Below are 19,378 nucleotides of genomic sequence, written 5' to 3' on the forward strand. Positions count from 1 at the left end.
AAAAACGATCCCTTAGTTCGTCTCCCCGACTTAGATGTGCATCTTCGAATAAGTGGCCTGCACATTATTCCTACCAAGACGTAACACCTTACATTTATCTGTGTGGAACTTCATTTGCTAATTATTTGACCATCCTGTAAATTAATTAATGACCTCTTGCAACTTCTTGCAGTCCTCAAAGTTGACTATCTTATCACATTTCTCTTCCAATTTGATGTCATTGAATTGCTTTTTTTTTGTAATAATGAGAGACAATATTTAATTTGCATTTTTATTTTATTTTGAATTTTTAGTTAAGTACATAGGGAGGTGCAGTAGTCCTCATGGTAACTATGACAATTGAATGTAGAATGATGGATAGATGAAATTATTACAAACACAGGGATAATTAATAGGCTCAATTAGCTGCAAGGTCAAAGCAGGAATTTTTTTTCCATGAATCATATGGTGAGGTTATCCATAGTGCAATTATTTTTTGTCCATTTCCTTTTTTGTTGTAGTTTATCTCCCCGTGTCTTTCTGTGCTCCTGGTATCAAATTAAAAAGGCACCCATCCATGATTTTAAACCAACTGCTATGAAAATAAAGCAGCATTTGTATAAAATGTAGCATGATCTATGAAGCCATCCCTCTTGGCTGTTACATATTCATAGCCACATACATTAATATAGGAAGAGGCTGAATAGGCTGGGGCTGGTTTCCCTGGAAGCTGAGGAGTGACTTTATAAAGGTTTATAAAATCATGAGGAGCATAGATACGGTAAACAGACAAGGTCTTTTCCCTGGGGTGGGCGAGTCCAGAACTTGAGAGTATAGGATTATAGTGAGAAGGGAAAAAGCTGAATGGACCTAAGGGGCAACTTTTCATGGAGAGTATGGTGTGTATGGAATGAGCTGCCAGAGGAAGTGGCGGAGACTGGTGCAATTACAACATTTAGAAGACATCTGGATGGGTATATGGATAAGAAGGATTTAGAGAGATATGGGCCAAGTACTGGCATATGGGAAGAGATTAGTTAGGATATCTGGTCAGCATGGACGAGTGAGACCAAAGGGTTTGTTTCCATTTTGCACATCTCTATGACTCTATTCCTTTGCTCTTTGGATTGTCCTTTCCATTATCTACCAAGGCTATCCAATATTCCTTTTCTTCCCTCCTCATTTCCCTCTTTAGAATGTCCCTACACCTCTTGTATTCTTCAAGAGATTCATTTGATCCCAGTTATCTATGTCTAATATATATTTCCTTCTTATTCTTAACCAGACCCTCAATATCTTTATTCCTCCAGTGTTCCCTCCTCTTTCAAGCCTTACCTTCACTTCAATGGGAACATAATGGTGGGCGGCACGGTGGCACAGTGGTTAGCACTGCTGCCTCACAGCGCCTGTAGACCCGGGTTCAATTCCCGACTCAGGCGACTGACTGTGTGGAGTTTGCATGTTCTCCCCGTGTCTGCGTGGGTTTCCTCCGGGTGTTCCGGTTTCCTCCCACAGTCACAAAGATGTGCAGGTCAGGTGAATTGGCCATGCTAAATTGCCCATAGTGTTAGGTAAGGGGTAATGTAGGGGTATGGGTGGGTTGTGCTTCGGCGGGTCGGTGTGGACTTGTTGGACCGAAGGGCCTGTTTCCACACTGTAAGTCTAATCTAGTCTAATCTAATAATGCCTCTGAACTCTCGTTATCTTATTTCTGAAAGCTTCCCACTTGCTGGCCAACACTTTAGCTGCAAACAGTCTACTTCAATTAACCCTTGAAAGTTTGTGTCTCATACTATCAACATTTGCCCAAGTCCAATTAAGAACTTTATCTTGTAAACAATGCCAATCCTTTCCGTAGATACTTTGCAACTAATCAAATTATTATCCCTGGCACCAAACTGTTCCACTACTGACACTTCAGTCGCTTGCCCTGCCATATGTCACAAGAGTAGGTCAGGATTTGCTCCTTCTGTGGTAGTTACATCGACATATTAATGAGGAAACTTTTCTTGAACACTTAACAAATTTGTCTGCATCCAAGCTATTAAGACCATGGCTGTTTTATACTTGTCAACCATCTGTAATTGGGTGTTAGCCGTTTCAGAATGTAGGTTGTTTTATTGTGGATGTTCTCGGAGTTCAGTGTTTGGAGTTCTTATTGTTTCAACCTGTGCTTTGGTCTATAAGGCAAAATTACAGAAAAAATATTCACAATTTAAAGTAAAATATTAGGATTTTGGGAGAACAGCTAAGAACTTCAAAGTTTTACCGAGGGTTTGTGGGAAAGGACATGGAAAGCAGCAAAGTTTCCAGTACTTCGGATCTCTGCCTTCCCTGATCGAAATTGACCTGTGATTTATCATTTTTGAGGATTGTTATTCATTAATATTGGTGTGTCAGGTAGATCTCTGTCTCAGGGAGGGTTGACGTGCTTCTTTGTTTTGTGATGAGCTCAGGGGAACATAGAATAGTCAGGGTATAAACCCAAAGGGGTGCAGGAGCAGAGGATCTCCCATATATATCTGCACTAATCAGGGAATGTGGACAGAAAAGCAAATAAACCCGAATTCATCAATAACGCTGTAGAGTACAAACACAAAGCAATTATGTTAAACTGAAATAAAACAGTCGCTTGTCTCACCTGGAATATTGCATCCAGTTTCAGGTGCCACAGTTTTGAAAAAATGTAAAACTATGAGACAGGCTGCATAACTGCGACACAACACTGTTCCCGGGATGACGTACCTCACTGACTTTGAGAAATGGACTTTTCTCCTCTGCTGATAGTTTCCACACTCTGTGAGCAGTTGCTATGATCCGTCTTGCATCATTTAAAATCCAATGGTTGAATATTTCCAGTACTTCTGAGCTCTGCCTGGCCTGATCGACATCAACCTCTGATTTATTATTTTTGAGGGTTGCTGTTCAGTAATATTCCTGTATCAGATATACCTCAGTCTCATTTCCTGGGACTTGCCAGGTGTGCTGTATCAAATAGATCCCAGGATTTGTGCTTCGTGAGATTTATGTATGAGGAAAAACTCCAGTTCTGAGAATCCACCCTGAGATTGTACATGTGTTGTGCCTGAATACTTGACTGAAGGTTGTCCTTTTGCTGATAAATGTTTCGTTGGGCGCTTTAGGTGGCAATTTATGCATTACTAACCCAGACTGTCCCGACATTGGGAGTACTTTTTGTTTAGACAGAGCAGAGTAAACTTTCAAACTCCGTTGCCTGCTTTTTATAGGCTTCTGGTGGAGGAAAGCTCCTTATTTGTACCATTACGTGACCCATGGCCATGACCTTTGGTGCATAAGATGAAATGCCGACGAATCATTCTGCCTCTGGAGTGTATCAGAAGGCATACCGTGTGAAAGATGCATTGACATTAGTGAGCCGCATGGTGACACAGTATTAAATGTCTGGATGAAACACAACGAAACAGAACAAGTGAAAGTCCTTGGCTGGGAAAGGAGTGGGATGTGGGAAAATGTATTATTACTGACTGGCGTTGAAGAAAGAATTAAGCAAACTCAAGGTTTATTAATTTTTATCCAAAAGTTTATGTTCATGTTAACAGAAGTGAATACAAAGACTGGATGCCACATTGAGACGAGATTGTGTGTGCTGTGAGCTGTGAATTTTCTGTACATCTGTAACAGTCAACAGAAAGCGAATACAGCGGTTCATCATAAAAGGGTAGGCAACCATTCTGAATAAGGAACAAAGAAAAACAAAATATATAGGTTTCAAACAACTGGGAAGCTACAAATTCTTCCAACCACAACCATCTCAATGATATCAAAATAAAAAGGACAATCCATCAATCGTTGTCTCAGTTACACACTGATAAACTGAAGTGATCTCACTGTGAGAGTCAGCAACAGGACAGATTGCAGATTGGGAATTCAGAGACCTTGATAAGCAGATCTGGAAAACCCACGAGGTCCACAACTCATTCACTTAATCTGGAAAAGAGAGAAAGCAACGACGTAGATGTTTATGGTCAGGGACATTCCAGTTTTAATTTTTATTCATACTTAGTAATTACACAAAACATATTGGGCTGCTTGGCGTGTGAAAGATGTGATTATTCTCACCTTCCCACCAGAGTGACGGCAGCGCTGTAAAAAATACTCAGGAAGACCAGGGTGATGAATGTGGAAGCAGTTGCCATTATCATCCTCATATTTTTCAATCCAGGTGCGATCTATTGAATCTACAAATATAAAGCCGAGAGAACACACTTAAATTGTTTATTGATCCAGTCCGATCTATCTGCATCCAAGTCATGTAATTGGAGACCATTACATCTTCATAAAGCAGTCAGATGTTTCTCAAATGTGACTATCTGGATCTATTAGTGCATTATTGACTCTCAGCAAGAACTTGCACATACTAACTGCGCATGTTCTTTCTTCACTGTGCGTGTCAGAATATTTTAAATTAGTTTTTTTCTTTTAATCTATTATTGAAGGATATTATTATTTGACGATTATTTTAATTATATCATTATATTTTAAATATAGGCTGTGACAGCAATTTAGTTGAAAATTGTGGCCATCATTGGATAAAAATTCAAATGTGATTCTCATCTTTAGTTATTGGTGGCCAATTGCTTGGCAGATCATGAATATAACTGAAAATATGTTGCTGGAAAAGCACAGCATGTCAGGCAGCATCCAAGGAGCAGGAGAATCGACATTTTGGGCATGAGCCCTTCTTCAGGATGCTTTGGATGCTGCCTGACCTGCTGCACTTTTCCAGAAACACATTTTCAGCTCTGATCTCCAGCATCTGCAGTCCTCACTTTCTCCTAGAAGATCATGAATATAAGTTTTATCCACAGTAAGAACATTGCTTCATATATTTTTTTGTAGGGTCTCTATATTTAGGATACGTTTTTGTGCATGTGTCCATTAATTTATTTGATCTACTGCTTGATATGTATGGTTTTCCTTTAATGTTTGTGTATGTGGTTATGAGGTACTCTGACTTCACTCTTGCCCATGTTGGAGTCTGTGCATGAATAAACATATTTATGCTCCTTTCCTGCTGGTGTGCTCACATGTTTGTGCACGTAAATTTTGTTCAATTCACAATTATAAGAGTCATCCTGCTAATATGCCACTTTGTTGATGTTTATGTTTATCTCGTAATGTCTTTGTGGCTGTTCACTTTTCATTAGTGTTATCAAAAATGTGTGTTTTTGTGTCTATTTCAGATCCTACCTACACAAGGTTATTTTCATTTTGTTATTAATAAGCGTGAGCGTGCAATGTCATGTTTTGTTGGATGTTTATATTGATGTGATGATGTCTGCCTGTGTGGCAATCTATCCTAAACCATATCCTGAGAAGCTTGTTTGTGTTATTGTGTGTGGATGGTTGCTGATGCTTGTGCCATTATCCTTGTTTAATAAATGTCCCACTTTTTGTTGATCTGTGCACTTGCGTGTCTGAATTTGTGTGTATGTGTGACTGTGTATACGTACTGATCAAAGTGGTTTAAAAATAAATAATTAAAGTGCCTCTGTCATCATATGTTTGTGATTATGAAAATGGGAAAATAATGATATTAATGTTTATCTCTGCGCACTTATGTGCCTGCGTGAGTCGATATGCAGGAGGGCATTTTTTGCATGTTGTATCTGTGTTCATGCATCTATGTCTGTATGCATTGTGCTGTATGAATGCATATGTATTTGTGTCCATTTGTGTGTTACCGTGTGTCTATGGTTTTCATGGTTATGTGTGAGTACTCCTGGTCATTTGTGTATGAGCTTTTCTTTCAGTGTGTGTGAGTTTTTGTGAGAGCTTAGATGAATGTTCAAGTACCATTTGCATGTGTGGCTCTGTGCGTGTATATGTATGTGACATCTTATTGAGAGAGAGTGTGTGTGTGTGTGTGTGTGTGTGTGTACATAAATGTGTCTTTAGGTGAGAGCCTGTTTATGTGTCTTTACGAGTGTCATTTGTGAGCATCTCTCTGTATTGTGTGCGTTTCTGCTCTTATACCAGACTGCAATTTTTATTATTCTAATTTTATTGTTCTAATTTTAATGGATTGCCCACAATTTGATCTGACCTTGGTGTTGTAGGAAACATTTCCAATCATCGTGAAGAGATAAGCGTTTTATGAGCGACACTTCTGTTGCAGTGAGAGAATTTCTGTCTCTGAGACAAAAGGCCTGAGTTCAAATCCCACTGCCCAAGAGATAACATTTCTGAGTATGTGTATTAGAAAATAGCAACGCGTGTTCTGTATTTGAAACAATGCAACATCAGGTATTCGAATACTATAATTGATCCCATGTGCTCCAGAAAACTGAGACAAGACTATGGAATACAAACCGGGATGATGCAAACACCAGGTTTGGATTATGGGAGTCACAGTTAATCATTTGTTAACAAGGCCGAGCATGTCCAACATACTCTAAAGGTATTATATTGCATGGAAATTTTATATCTTCAAATAGTAATCAAGAAGCTGAATGTACCTGTTAGTAACTGGGTTACATTACAGAGGACCCCTACTGTGAAAATTCTGCACTGGGAGTAAGAGTACAGACCGTTCCACTCTCCTCTTCCCTGTGCTCCACAACAACTTATCTGTCGGTTCTCTTTGGTGTGAAAGTGAAAATACGTTCTGTCAATTCATGCACTGGGGCAAGATCCCTGGCAGTTCCCCAGAAACAAAAGTTACATTCAAATTGCTCTGCCCTCTTTACGATCGGTATCTCTTTAAGAGTTTAAAAGTCTCTTAAATTTACGTTTCCAATTAGTGCAATGTGGCAGTTTAAAACTTATGTGAATTTTGTAAGAATGGGTAAAAACAAGGACTGCAGATGCTGCAAACCAGACTCTAGATTAGAGTGGTACTGGAAAAGCACAGCAGTTCAGGCAGCATCCGAGGAGCAGGAAAATCGATGTTTCACCAAGGGCTTTTGCCCGAAATGTTGATTTTCCTGCTCCTCGGATGCTGCCTGTGTTTTCCCAGCACCACGCTAACCTAAATTTAGTAAGAATGGCCAATCGGGGAATCAGGAACACGAAGTTCAAAACTCATGGTCTACCCGTGATGGAGAATGGACATTGTCTGATTTCATCACAGTGGGATTTAGGGTGCATAAGGTACTTGGGGAAATCCTGCAATGAGTGAGCTTTACTCTGTTTCTCACCCGGGGGAATCTAAGCGGGAACATTAACTGAACAAGACACGCTTCCCAGATCTGTTAATAATCCAATTTAACTGTGTGGAGTTTGCACATTCTCCCCGTGTCTGCGTTGGTTTCCTCGGGGTGCTCCGGTTTCCTCCCAAAGTCCAAAGATGTGCATGTGAATTGGCCATGCTAAATTGTCCGTGATGTAAGGTGCATTAGTCAGGGGGAAATGTAGGGGAATGGGTCTGGGTGGGTTGCTCTTCGGAGGCAGGTGTGGACTTGTTGGGCCGAAGGGCCTGTTTCCACACTGTAGGGAATCTAATCTAATCTCAACTGCACAGATGGAATAGAAGAGTAGGAAACAATTAATTCAGCAGTTGTCTATTTAACTCAAAACTGGAGGAAAAAAACTTATTACTTTTGTTGAATTATTAAATACAACTTAGAGATTTTTATTAACAGTGTCCATCAGTGCAAGCGAAATGTTTACAAAACTCGGTTTACCGTTGGATTTATTGACTGTTCTGTTGCTGATCTTCAACGGAATCCCTTCATATCCCACCACACAGGAGTAAGAAGCACCGCTGGCCCAGTCTTCCGCTGTTATGGATAACAGGCTGGACATGAAGAAGGAGGTGATGTCGCTCTCCGCTATCACCTCGGTGTTCTTGTAGTTACTGGGATTTACAGGCTTGTCATGGTTTGTCCATTTGACGAAGATCTCTCGGAGGGAGAAACCTCTCACTAAACAGGTGAGGGAGAGAACCCTTTCAGTGGAGATTTCTTCTGTTGATGGCAGGAGCACAGACAGTGATGGCTCCAGTGGATTAATCACTGCAGAATATTTGAGACAAATATAAATCAAGTATAAAAATCCAGAATCAATAAATATTAAAGTATGCCATTTTTAATTTGGAATTTATTCACTTTGATTATCTAAAAGGAGCAGAATGGTATCCACGATGTTCAGTAAAAGATGTAAAAAGTTTAATTTGAAAGTCACCTCCATGTTTCCAGGCCACAACAAGGACATTCTGGCCATTTGTCATTGCTGATGGTGACGTCACAACCCAGGCTTCTTCCCACCTTATCTGACTTAATCAGAATAGAATATCCTTTGGTCTGTCTCTTTCTTAATCAGCTACTTAGCTATCCTGCCATCAGATGCATCATTAATGCTCCCAACGGTGTTTGTTCATTACCAATCAAAGCCTGCCATTGGTGTAACTGGATCGGGATTACGCATGAGATCCTGTGTGTTTTAATCTCACTGCTCACCTTTCTCCTTGTGGATGGAGTCTCTCAGCGGAGTCGGTAGAGTCTGATGGTACACCACACATTCAAAAGTAACACCACTCAGCCAGGCTTCAGTAGAAATGTCTAATTTGCTGATCACGCAGTTGGGATTCTGTCCAGGCTGGTCAGCAATTTCTAATTTCAGAGGCTTCTTTTCTTGTATCCAGGTGACGGTGACTCCAGAAGGAAGATTGGACTCAATGCAAGTTAATGTCACCGTCGCCCCCACCGTTCTACTGGCGGTGGGAGGGTTTTAACTGTGTAATCATAGCACACAGTATCTCCTATGAAACAGAAATCAAAATCAATGGAAAATGCCTCTTTCGGATGAAAACACCCACTCTTCAGGTTATTTCCTCACAAAGTGAAGTAACCACCTTTGAAATGGCAACTTCCAACTATTGCTGAAACGATGCCTTCTATTGTTTATGTATTTTGATCTGTGAAAGCATTCGTGATTCCCTATAACATACCCTGTGTAATTATTCCTAAAGAACACTGGCTTTCTAACAAGTGAAACCTGTGAAAAATTTAAAATTATCGAAAATACCATAATGTAATCTATGAAGTTACCTTTCTTTCAGAGTTGGTCTCTTACTTAAGACCATGTATTGATATTTCGGACAAGAGTAATCTGTATATAATGAAGTCATTTTTATGTCCATGACCGTTACATGCAAATGCTGCTGGTCACGCTGAGCGCCAAATCAGACCCCGAATTTCGGACAAATTGTAATTAATCCTAATTATTCTCTTCGTCTTCATGCATTTGCAGAGGTTCTAAAGTATTACAGGAGCAGTGAATGGCCATGGAAATTCTGTTCATTATATTTAATGTGATCAAAAATACTTGGCATTATTGGTATGACATCATTCTCTAATTTATGACATTATTCCTCGTGGGCTGAATTTGGAGTAGATCTGAAAACAAGACACTGAGTGCAGCACTGGACATCATGAAGGACACCCATCCCCTCAAGTCTTTCCCTCCATTCAATGAGGTCATGACTGGTCTGTACATTCACTTTCTTTACCAAGCTGCATTTTTAAAATTTCTTAATTGAACAAAAAAAACAAGCAGAAGCATCTAAAATTAATCTACAAACTCGATGGGAATGTGCACAGGTTTTATTCAGATGTCTACTACTCACTGTGTAAACATATCCATCCCAAATCAGGCTGAATCAGTGTGTCTCGAATTCCTAGTTCATTTACCCCAATTGTAGCATTCCCACCAGAATTTATTCTCCTGCCTCACTCACTAATTACAGAGAGCGTCTTAAAGTAGCTCAGTGAGCGCACGTTTATCCCAGTTGATCAAATGTGAAACCCACTTGGTCTGTGGTCTGATCCCATAAATGAAGTTAAAGAGCTCAGTATCAGATATTAAAAAAAAACTGTGTCGTACAATGCCCAAGGCTAACAAGTCATTCCTGAGCAGGGAATGAATTTGAATGAATTTTGATTTATTTTCAAGTAAGGGTCACTGCATATTTTTACCATGTAATTTTGAGACCACAAGGTCATAAGATAGAGGATCAGAATGAGACTATTGGGCCAATCAAGTCTCCTCCGCCATTCAATTATGGCTGATATGTTTCTCAACCCCATTCTCCTGCCTTCTCCCCGTACTAAGCAAGAGCCGATCTATCTCTGTCTTGAATACACACAATGGCCTGGGCTCTGCAGCAATGAGCTCCACAGATTCATCACTTTCTGGCAGAAGAAATCCCTCCCCAGTTTAGTTCCAAATGGTGCTCCCCTTTGACTCTGAGACTATACCCTTGGGTCCTCGTATCGTCTACCGGTCAAAACTTCTACTCCAAGTTCTCTTAGTATTTTCTAAGTTTCAATCAGATTCCTCTCAGCCACCTCTGACCCCAAATCATCCTTGAGGTCACTACCAGGCAAGGATTCGGCACTCTGAATGCCTCTCCCAGCATGGTCAGCTAACAAACTATTTGACAAAACTCACTGTCTATAGGTCTTCAACAGAGAGAAAATATGCTTTTCTGATTAGCTAAAGTATTGAATTATGAGCAATGTTAATGTGACACTCAAACAGAAATAAGAGACACATGACATGTTGGGAAATGAGAAGCTGTACCATTGTGTTTACTAAGCCTGATAAATTTGTGTGTTTGATTCACATCTGAGTTCAGAATGATTTGTAGCTCTCTCGGTATGTGTCTCTTACCCTGGAGTGTGGTGATGTTTTAACTTTGAGTTTTCTCTCCATGTGTGACCTGGCAGGTATAGACTGCGCAGTTGAACCATTCACTGTAAGGGACCATCAGCCGACTTGTCACTGAGAAGTTCCTGTTCACCTCACACATGGGAGACGTGAAGAAACCAGAATCCAAAGGCTGGCCATTTTTCAACCAACTCACGGAGGTTGACTTTGGATGGAAATCAATGATTGAACAGACGACGGTTGCAAACTTGCTGCTTGCGATTTCTTCACTGGGATTCACAGTTAGGAGAAGAGTTGGAGGGAGAACATCTGGACCTTTAGAAAACATACATATAAATTACCTGACGAATTTGATAACAAATGCAAACAGTTTTTATATATCAAGGTCTCTTGTAGTTAATGGATACTAACCCCGATATTACCAGAATCATAATTGTGCAGAGTGCGAGAGAAACTGGGATCCACACAGAAAGATCAGCAGGACAACGTGAAGGGCTAAAATTAGAGGACACAGCAAGGGAGTCAAGGAGGCATAGAAATGTTAGGCTAGTTAAATCAGAAGGGAAATAGCAATGTTGGATGGTATTGGTTTTAATGAAAGAGTTTGATGAACAAGGCAAATGAATTAATGGCTTAAATGAGGAAATGACGTAGTTGCTATCACAGACATGTTGAGAGAGGGGCAGGAGTGATTATTCAATATTCCAGGATTTAGTATCTTGAGGCGAGACAGGGAAAGATGGAATAGGATGGGGGGGGGGGGGGGGGGGGGGGGGGGTGGAGTAGGGGAGGTGGTCGAGAATGTCGGTTCTGTTGTAATTCTGACAAGAGTATTTTCAGCTGGAAAGAGAAATTAAATGATGGATACTTCCTTGAACGAAGGCAAATGGCCAGTACTTCAAAACCAAAATACAGCAAACATAACAACTGGGAGAGCACGATGGACCTTACTGTAGGTCCATAAGGCTGAGAAGTGCAGATACATGGGCAGATTTTAGAGAAACATAAGTTAAATAGGGGAATGAGAAAAGAGGATTTTAACTTCCTCAGCGTAGGATTGGATATTCATTTTGTCAACCATTTAGAGGCAGCAGAAATCTGAAAATGTCCTAGGAGAATATTTTAACAAAGTTTGTGTTTAATACAGAGAATTTTAACCCAGACCTTGCAAGAGAGGGGTGAACCTGGACTTAACTTTGGGGGATGAAGTCGACCCAGTGGGTAAAACACCAAGGTTGCAGCACTTGACAGACAGCGATTGTAAATCTGCTGGATTCCAGATTGTTCTGGAAAGGGATAGAAATGGGCCCAAAGTTCTGAAAGGGGAAGGACAATGTTAATAAGGTCAGGTAATTATTTGAACAGAATTGGCTGGAAGCTGACACTTGGTGGTAAATCTAAGTCAGAACAGTGGGCCACATTTAAGAGCAAAAATAGGAAAAGCACAGGGAAGACATTTCCCATGAAGCCACAGCGTGGAACCAAGAATGCAGCGAGCCCTGAGCATAAAAGGGCATGGAGGGTGAGATAACGAAAGACAAGGGAGCCTTCTGGTCTATACTGAAATCTCAAAACAATAGAAACTAGAATGAAGTACAGAACGTGAAAGGGGGTGTTTGCAAGAAAGAGGAATTAGGAGAGCAAAAGGAACCATAAGAACATAATAGCAGTCAAAATAAAGGAAAGTATTTTTAAAAGTTACAGGCTCATTCATAAACGAGTAATTCGGGAAACAGTAATGCCCATAAGTGTTATTATTGGCGTGGAGCCAGAGGATTAGGTTGCGGTGGAAACAAATGTGTTGTGTCAGTGTTCACTGGTCAGAGGGACAATGTGGGGACAGAAATCATGGAGAAGTGTTGTGATGTACTCGCAGAAATTAGGACAGATAATGTGATGTTCTGTGATGTCTTGCTGGATGAAAAGTGGTTATATTTCCAGGGCAGATGAAATGTATAACAAGCTGTTGAGTGTTGCAAAGGATGAAATAGTTGGGTCGTTGACTATAATTTAGAATTACTGTCTGGCCACAGGAGTTGTGCCAAGTGAGTGTAGATCAGCCAACGTTGCACTGTTATGCAAGACGAATGAAGGGATAAACAATGAAACCACAGATCTGTCAAGCTCGTCTCAGTGGTAGAGAAACTATTGGAACTATTGAGGAGCAGAATTAGTCTTCATTTGGAAGATCAATCAACAATTTTCAGCATGGTTTTATTCAGAGGAAGTCATGTCTTAAAAATTTGATGGTAGTTTTCAAAGAGATAACTCAATGTCCAGTTGATAGCAATAATCAGAGCCAATAGGATCCAAATTAATTTGACAAATTGGATCCAGAATTGGCTGAGTGGTGGGGAGAAGGGGATAATGGTCATAGTGCATCTGCATGACTGGAAATCTATGCCTTGTGGTGATCTGCAGGGATCCGTGTTGATTTCCTTGCTATTTCTCTTATATATCAATGGTTGAGGCGAGAATGTAGGAGGGTTAACCAGTAAGTTCACAGATGAAAGGAAGTTGTCGTGTTGGTAAATCATGAGCATGATAGCTTCAGATTTCAGGAGGATGTACAAGGGTTAGTTATATGTGAAGAGAAGTTGCAGATGGAAATCATTCTGGATAAGTGTAAGGTGACATAATTCGGCAGAAGAATCTGCGAGGTATTACGTTTTGAATGGCGGAACCCTGGAAAGGACTGAAGGTCTTTAGTGTACATGCTCACCGGTCCCCTATAGTACTGTGTTGGCTGGATAAAGAGGTTAAGAAGGTCTGTAGGATATTTGTTTTGATTAGCCGAGACATTGACAATGAAGAGTAGGAAGATGATACTGGAACAAAATAAAACACTGGTTCGGCCATACTGAAGCATTGTGTGCATGTTATCGAAGGAATGTGATTATACTGAAGGCAGCATTGATGAGATTTGCCAGGATTTTGCAGGGATTGGAGGGTTTTAGTTGTGAAGCCAGATTAGATAGATGGGGATTTTCCTTGGAGCAGAGGGGAATTAGGGAGAAGATGATTGTGATGTCCATGCCTAAAATAATACCAGACAGGGTAAACTGTACAAACCCTTGAGGAAGAGATCAATGCCTCGAGGGCACAAGGTGAAGGTAAGACCAGGTGGTTTAGGGTGGAACTCAGGGGAAAACAAAATCAAACAGAGGGTGGTGTGAGTCTGGAGCTCAGTGCCTACAAGTCATGTAGAGACTGAGCCCCTCATAACATGTATGAAGATGTATCCTTGCAAAGGCAAGTCACACAAGGCAATGGGTCAAGTACTGGTATATGAGACTGGAATAGTTAGATTAGATTATTTACAGTGTGGAAACAGGCCCTTTGGCCCAGCAAGTCCACACCAAACCACCCAGACACATTCCCTTACATTTACTCCTTCACCTAACACTACGGGCAATTTAGCATGGCCAGTTCACCTAATCTGCACATTTTAGGACTCTGGAGCACCCGGAAGAAACCCATGCAGACACAGGGAGAATGTACAAACTCCGCACACTTTCACTGGATTGCAAGTGAAGAACAGAGAGGTTTCACAAAATACAAACCAAGGAAATGCGGATTCATTGAAATTCTACTGTGAGTGCAACAGGCCATTTGACTCAACAAATCCACACCCACCCTCTGAAAAGTAACCCATCCTGACCCATTCCCCTACCCTATTACTCTACATTTAACCCTGACTAATGGACCTAACCTCCCAATCCCTGAACACAACATGGCCAATTCACCCAGATTGTATATCTTTGGACTTTGGGAGGAAACCCACACAGACACGGGAAGAATGTGCAAACTCGACACAGACAGTGGCCTGAGGCTGGAATCGAACCAGAGTCCCTAGCGCTGTGAGGCAGTAATGCTAACCATGGAATCAGTGTGCTGCTCCACAAGGCACCATGCTGCTGGAAATCAGAAACAAAAACAGAAATTGCTGGAAAAATCCAACAGCTGGCAGTATCTCTGGACAGAAATCAGAGTGAACAGTTCAGATCCAGTGAGCCCTCCTCATTTATCAATGCAAGGCAGAATGGTCTCTCTGGGAGGAAGGTCACTGCAGCAGCACAGGCAGGAGCTGAGCACTGGGACTGGGAGGATGGCTGTCACAACTGACCTCATGCCAATTGGCTGGAAGTTGAAATTTCTAATTTATAATTATCTTAACTCTGGAGGCCTCTGAAAAATGGAGGACCATTAAGATTCAGAGACTTCGAAGCATTACAGCTAACTCAGCTGACTATTTATGTCAATATGATTTGAGAAATTAACAAGTACTCTTTAACTTTAATAACTATCAAACTGACACAGTTCACCACCAAACTCTCATCTTTCAGACTAACCACTCCCTCTTTGCCTCGACCTAAATTCCCACCCACATTGACAAACCCTACCCTGTTACTCACCCATTCATGCCCGGAGTACACTACCTCTATCACAAGAAACACATCCAAGGCAATCCATATTAGTCATGCAGATGAGCAGAGAGATCCTGGTGTCCATGTACATAGATCCCAAAAAATTGCCAGTCAGGTTGATAGGGTTGTTAAGAAGGCATACCTTGAGTTGGCTTTCATCGGTAGAAGGACTGAGTTTCAAAACCATGAGGTCATGCTGCAGCTGTACAAAACTCTGGTGTGGCTGCAGTTGGAGTCTTGAGTACACTTCTGGTCACCACATTATAGGAAGGATGTGGAAGCTTTGGAAAGAGTTCAGAGGAGGTTTACCAGGATGTTGCCCGGTATGGCGGGAAGGTCTTATGAGGAAAAGATGAGGGACTTGAGGCTGTTTTTGTTTGAGAGGTGACTTTTTTAAGACATATAAGATAATCAGAGGGTGAGATGGGGTGGACAGTGAGGCTCTTTTTCCTTGGATGGTGATGGCTCGCAAGACAGGACATAACTTTAAATTGAGGGCTGATAGATAGAGGACAGATGTCAGAGGTTGTTTCTTTACTCAGAGTAGTAGGGATGTGGAATGCAACAATAGTATCCTCGCCAACTTTAAGGGCATTTAAAATGTCATTGGATAAACATATGGATGAAAATGGAATAGTGCAGGATCGATTGGCTTCAGATTGGTTCCACAGGTCAGCACAACATCGAGGGCCGAAGGGCCTATACTGCACTGTTACATTCTATGTTCTATAATCCAGGTGGACATATAGTCACAATTCCTTTCTCTCAATTCCACTCCTGCCACCCTGCACCTGGTCCATGGTGAATCTGGCCCTTACTAGACCTGGCACCATCATTTTCACAACTTCTGACAGAGCCCCACTCCCCCAGACATGACCTCAGTCCTTGCTCACTGACATCTCATCTTACCCAAGTCAACCTGTGCACTTTGCATCCGAGCTCCTTTCGCATCTGTCCCTTACCACCTGCCATTTTGCCAGAATCTGAGCTTTGCATTTTGAAATCATGTCCAACTGCTACTTCAATGCTAATCACTGGGCCACTGGGCCGCCCGACTTGAGCTCTGAAGGAAACTGGAGCGGTTGACTGTCACCAACCATGTAAACAGTGTGATAACAAAGTAGAAACCAGAAACAGTTTCCCAAATAAAACAAATTTAATGTAACCCAAGCACATTTCCTCCTCAACAGAACAAAGATCACCAAATCCCAACACTGAGGAACACCGATGTGTTTGCAGCAGAACTGGCTCTGCAAACATTTTCAACAGAACCAAGAACATGATGTAACCTCACAAAAAAAATCCCACATTGAAATCTAACAAAACCGCTCAGTATCACACAAACTAATGATTAAATTGAATAGAAATAAGAAGTCATAACAGCAGCCTTGTTTGTGAGGGAACTTACATAACAACACGTAAAACTTTAATGTTTCCAGCAACAATTCAATTTATTTCCAACCTGTACACCTTTTCTGATCATGACAATCTTGTGCAGTGCACAGTAGAGCAGTTGAAGGCATATATTGATTAATCACTTTAAGGTCAAAACAAAATTAGTTCAATGGACAAACATTACCACATTATAATTGTGTGTTATAGTAAGTTTAGTTTCAATTATATAATCTGATCAATTCTGCAGTTTCAGATCTGAGTCCCAAATTTTATTTTGAATGAGGCTACTCAAAACAAATTTTTACTTAGTTTACAACCAGAACTGAGATTTAAAAAATGCGTCAATGCACTAAAATGTTTTTTCCATTTCTCACACTTTCGTGTTTCTGCCTTAAGTTGGTTTTCAGACAGTTACAAACAGATGTAATGTTTTCATTCAAGCAGAGAAAAAATTGCCTTACGAGTTTAACAAATGCAGAATTGATTCAGGAAAAACAAAGAACTTCACAAATATTGGTATTTAAAAGTAATCCAGACAGACCACCTCCTCACCAGAAAAAAAACAATTACTGAAAGCGTGAAAACGCAGATCAATTCCACAAACTGAATACGAATCCAATCAACTCAATGCAACAGAATCAAGGAAAATAAAATCAGAATGGAATCAACTCAGAGCAATAGATTTAAATGAATGATAATCAGAATCCAACCAATTCGATTCAACAGAATCAAATAAAACAAACTCAGAATTTAATCAGCAGAATGAAATATAGCACCGCAAGAAACTTTTATGACAGTTTCTAACCTGCTTGTCATCAACAAGATTAACAAAATAAACAACAAAATATAATCATGGCAAGAACATTATGTATACAGGGAATATATTCAAGAAATTAATAATGATATTTTAGCATATTTTAATCATGTTTGCTAATATTTCAAACATCTTTAAATTATTATCATTTGTTGTCGATAATAAAACTCACAGTCCAGGGTGTCACTGATATTAAACCTTATTCAAGGTTTGTGCGAAGATTTGTAGCTCGGGTGCTCGTTGTTGTGGCACTGTTCGCCGAGCTGGAAGTTTTTGTTGCAAACGTTTCGTCCCCTGGCTAGGCGACATCATCAGTGCTCTGGAGCCTCCTGCAAAGCGCTTCTTTGATGTTTCTTCCGGTATTTATAGTGGCCTGTCCTTGCCGCTTCCGGGTGTCAAACATCAAAGAAGCGCTTTGCAGGAGGCTCCAGAGCACTGATGATGTCGCCTAGCCAGGGGACGAAACGTTTGCAACAAAAACTTCCAGCTCGGCGAACAGAACCTCAACATTAAACCTTATCTATATCTTCCTGATTAAGAGACTTTAGGTGTTTCAAGTAACACAGCCACACAGAATATTCATCTGATAAAACAAGAGATAAACCGAACAACTGACTCCATCATCACCATTTTAGCTATTTGCTGAGCCTTAATTGAAGCCTATAATCAGTTTTAACAAAAATTAATCCGAACCAAATCAAACTCAGCACGGAATCTGAGTTTTATTTAATTCAGGAATTATTCACATGAATAGAACATTACGAGAAAAAGTCATTAAGAAAGTTCAAGGTCCTCACCTGAAGTCACCGTCTCCACGGTCCCTTGGCCCCAGTCAGCAGGATAGTCACAGTGTTACATTCTCTGGGCTAGGTCTCACATTAACTGGGTCTGCAAAAAAACAAACACAAAACTGACATTATTTCAAATATTCTGAACCACAGGCAAAATAAAGTCACGCTAAATCTTCATCACAGTATAATTGTCTCAATAATTATCACCACTTTTACAAATTAAACAGTGATATTTGCATAAAACCCACAGAACTAATACTGCATTGCAAGTTTAGATGGTTTGTAGGAGTAATCACTGACTAGTTTCAAACAATGGGGGCTGAAAGGTTTTTTTTATTGATCATAATTGCAGTGCCACCCCAATACCCACTTCTCTTGCACAGTAATAGATGGCGGTGTCTTCGATCTTCAGGTTACTCATGTCCAACGCTATAATGTTGTTTGAAGTAAATCGCCCCTTAATCGCTGGTGCATAATTATTGCAGGATGAACTATAGTAGTACAGCAGCCCCTCCAGACCCTGTCTGGGAATCTGTCACACCCAGTGCATGGAGCTGCTGCCAAGATTGAAGCCGCTGGTTTTACAGGTCAGTCTCAGGCTGCCTCCGGGATGGCCAGTCTCTGCCTCTGGCTGAGTCAAAACAACCTCCGACTGGACACCTTTAACAAGAAAACAAATAAACCTTGAGCATTAACGCTGATAAAATTATGGCTGTGTCTTTTAGATTCCTGGGGTAGACTAACATTGAGACAGACAGTAACAAAGGGAGATAGGAACAAAAAAACACTCACATGATCAGAAAGTCAGTAAAAACCTTAGAAAAATTGTCGACACTTGTGGGAAACGGTTCTGTCAAGATCTTTCTAAACAAAGCCGATCCAGGAGTGCTGAACTACGGTCCAGTGCCCCGGATTTATATGACCATCAGAAAGAGCAGGTTCACACCTTCCGCCTGTTGGTGTCCTGCTGGAGGCTGAGACCAGATCCTGGTATCAGCTTGTACAGTCCGAACACATGGGCTCATGAGGTTATGCTTAAACACAGGCATATACACATCTTGGGATATGTGTTTTGCTGAATTGCTTCTTTGGAAGTTTTTTTTAATGGTGCAAGTAAAATTGAGCAGCTTCAGGTCTGTTTCAGGTGATTGTTGCAAATACTTTGTTTAAAAAAACAAATCAAATTCAATGGGAAGTGTAAGGTATCGGGTTAAAACTGTGCAGAATAAGGGAACAGGTGTTGCTTCTGCAAAAGCTTACATTATACAATTAGGCTGTGCATGCAAATACTAAACAGTGAGAAGTGAAAACAGGTAGAA

General features: G+C 40.7%; 2 pseudogenes; both read right to left on the reverse strand.

The window, feature by feature from the left end:
* Positions 1-2,550: 2,550 nt before the first annotated feature.
* On the reverse strand, positions 2,551-18,480 carry LOC132824817 (Ig heavy chain C region-like; annotated as a pseudogene).
* A 114-nt stretch (positions 18,481-18,594) lies between these two features.
* LOC132824818 (Ig heavy chain C region-like) overlaps positions 18,595-19,378 on the reverse strand; it is a 59,224-nt pseudogene continuing 58,440 nt past the window's right edge.

This window comes from Hemiscyllium ocellatum, chromosome 19 (genome assembly GCF_020745735.1).
Source record: "Hemiscyllium ocellatum isolate sHemOce1 chromosome 19, sHemOce1.pat.X.cur, whole genome shotgun sequence".
In the NCBI taxonomy this organism is placed as follows: domain Eukaryota; kingdom Metazoa; phylum Chordata; class Chondrichthyes; order Orectolobiformes; family Hemiscylliidae; genus Hemiscyllium; species Hemiscyllium ocellatum.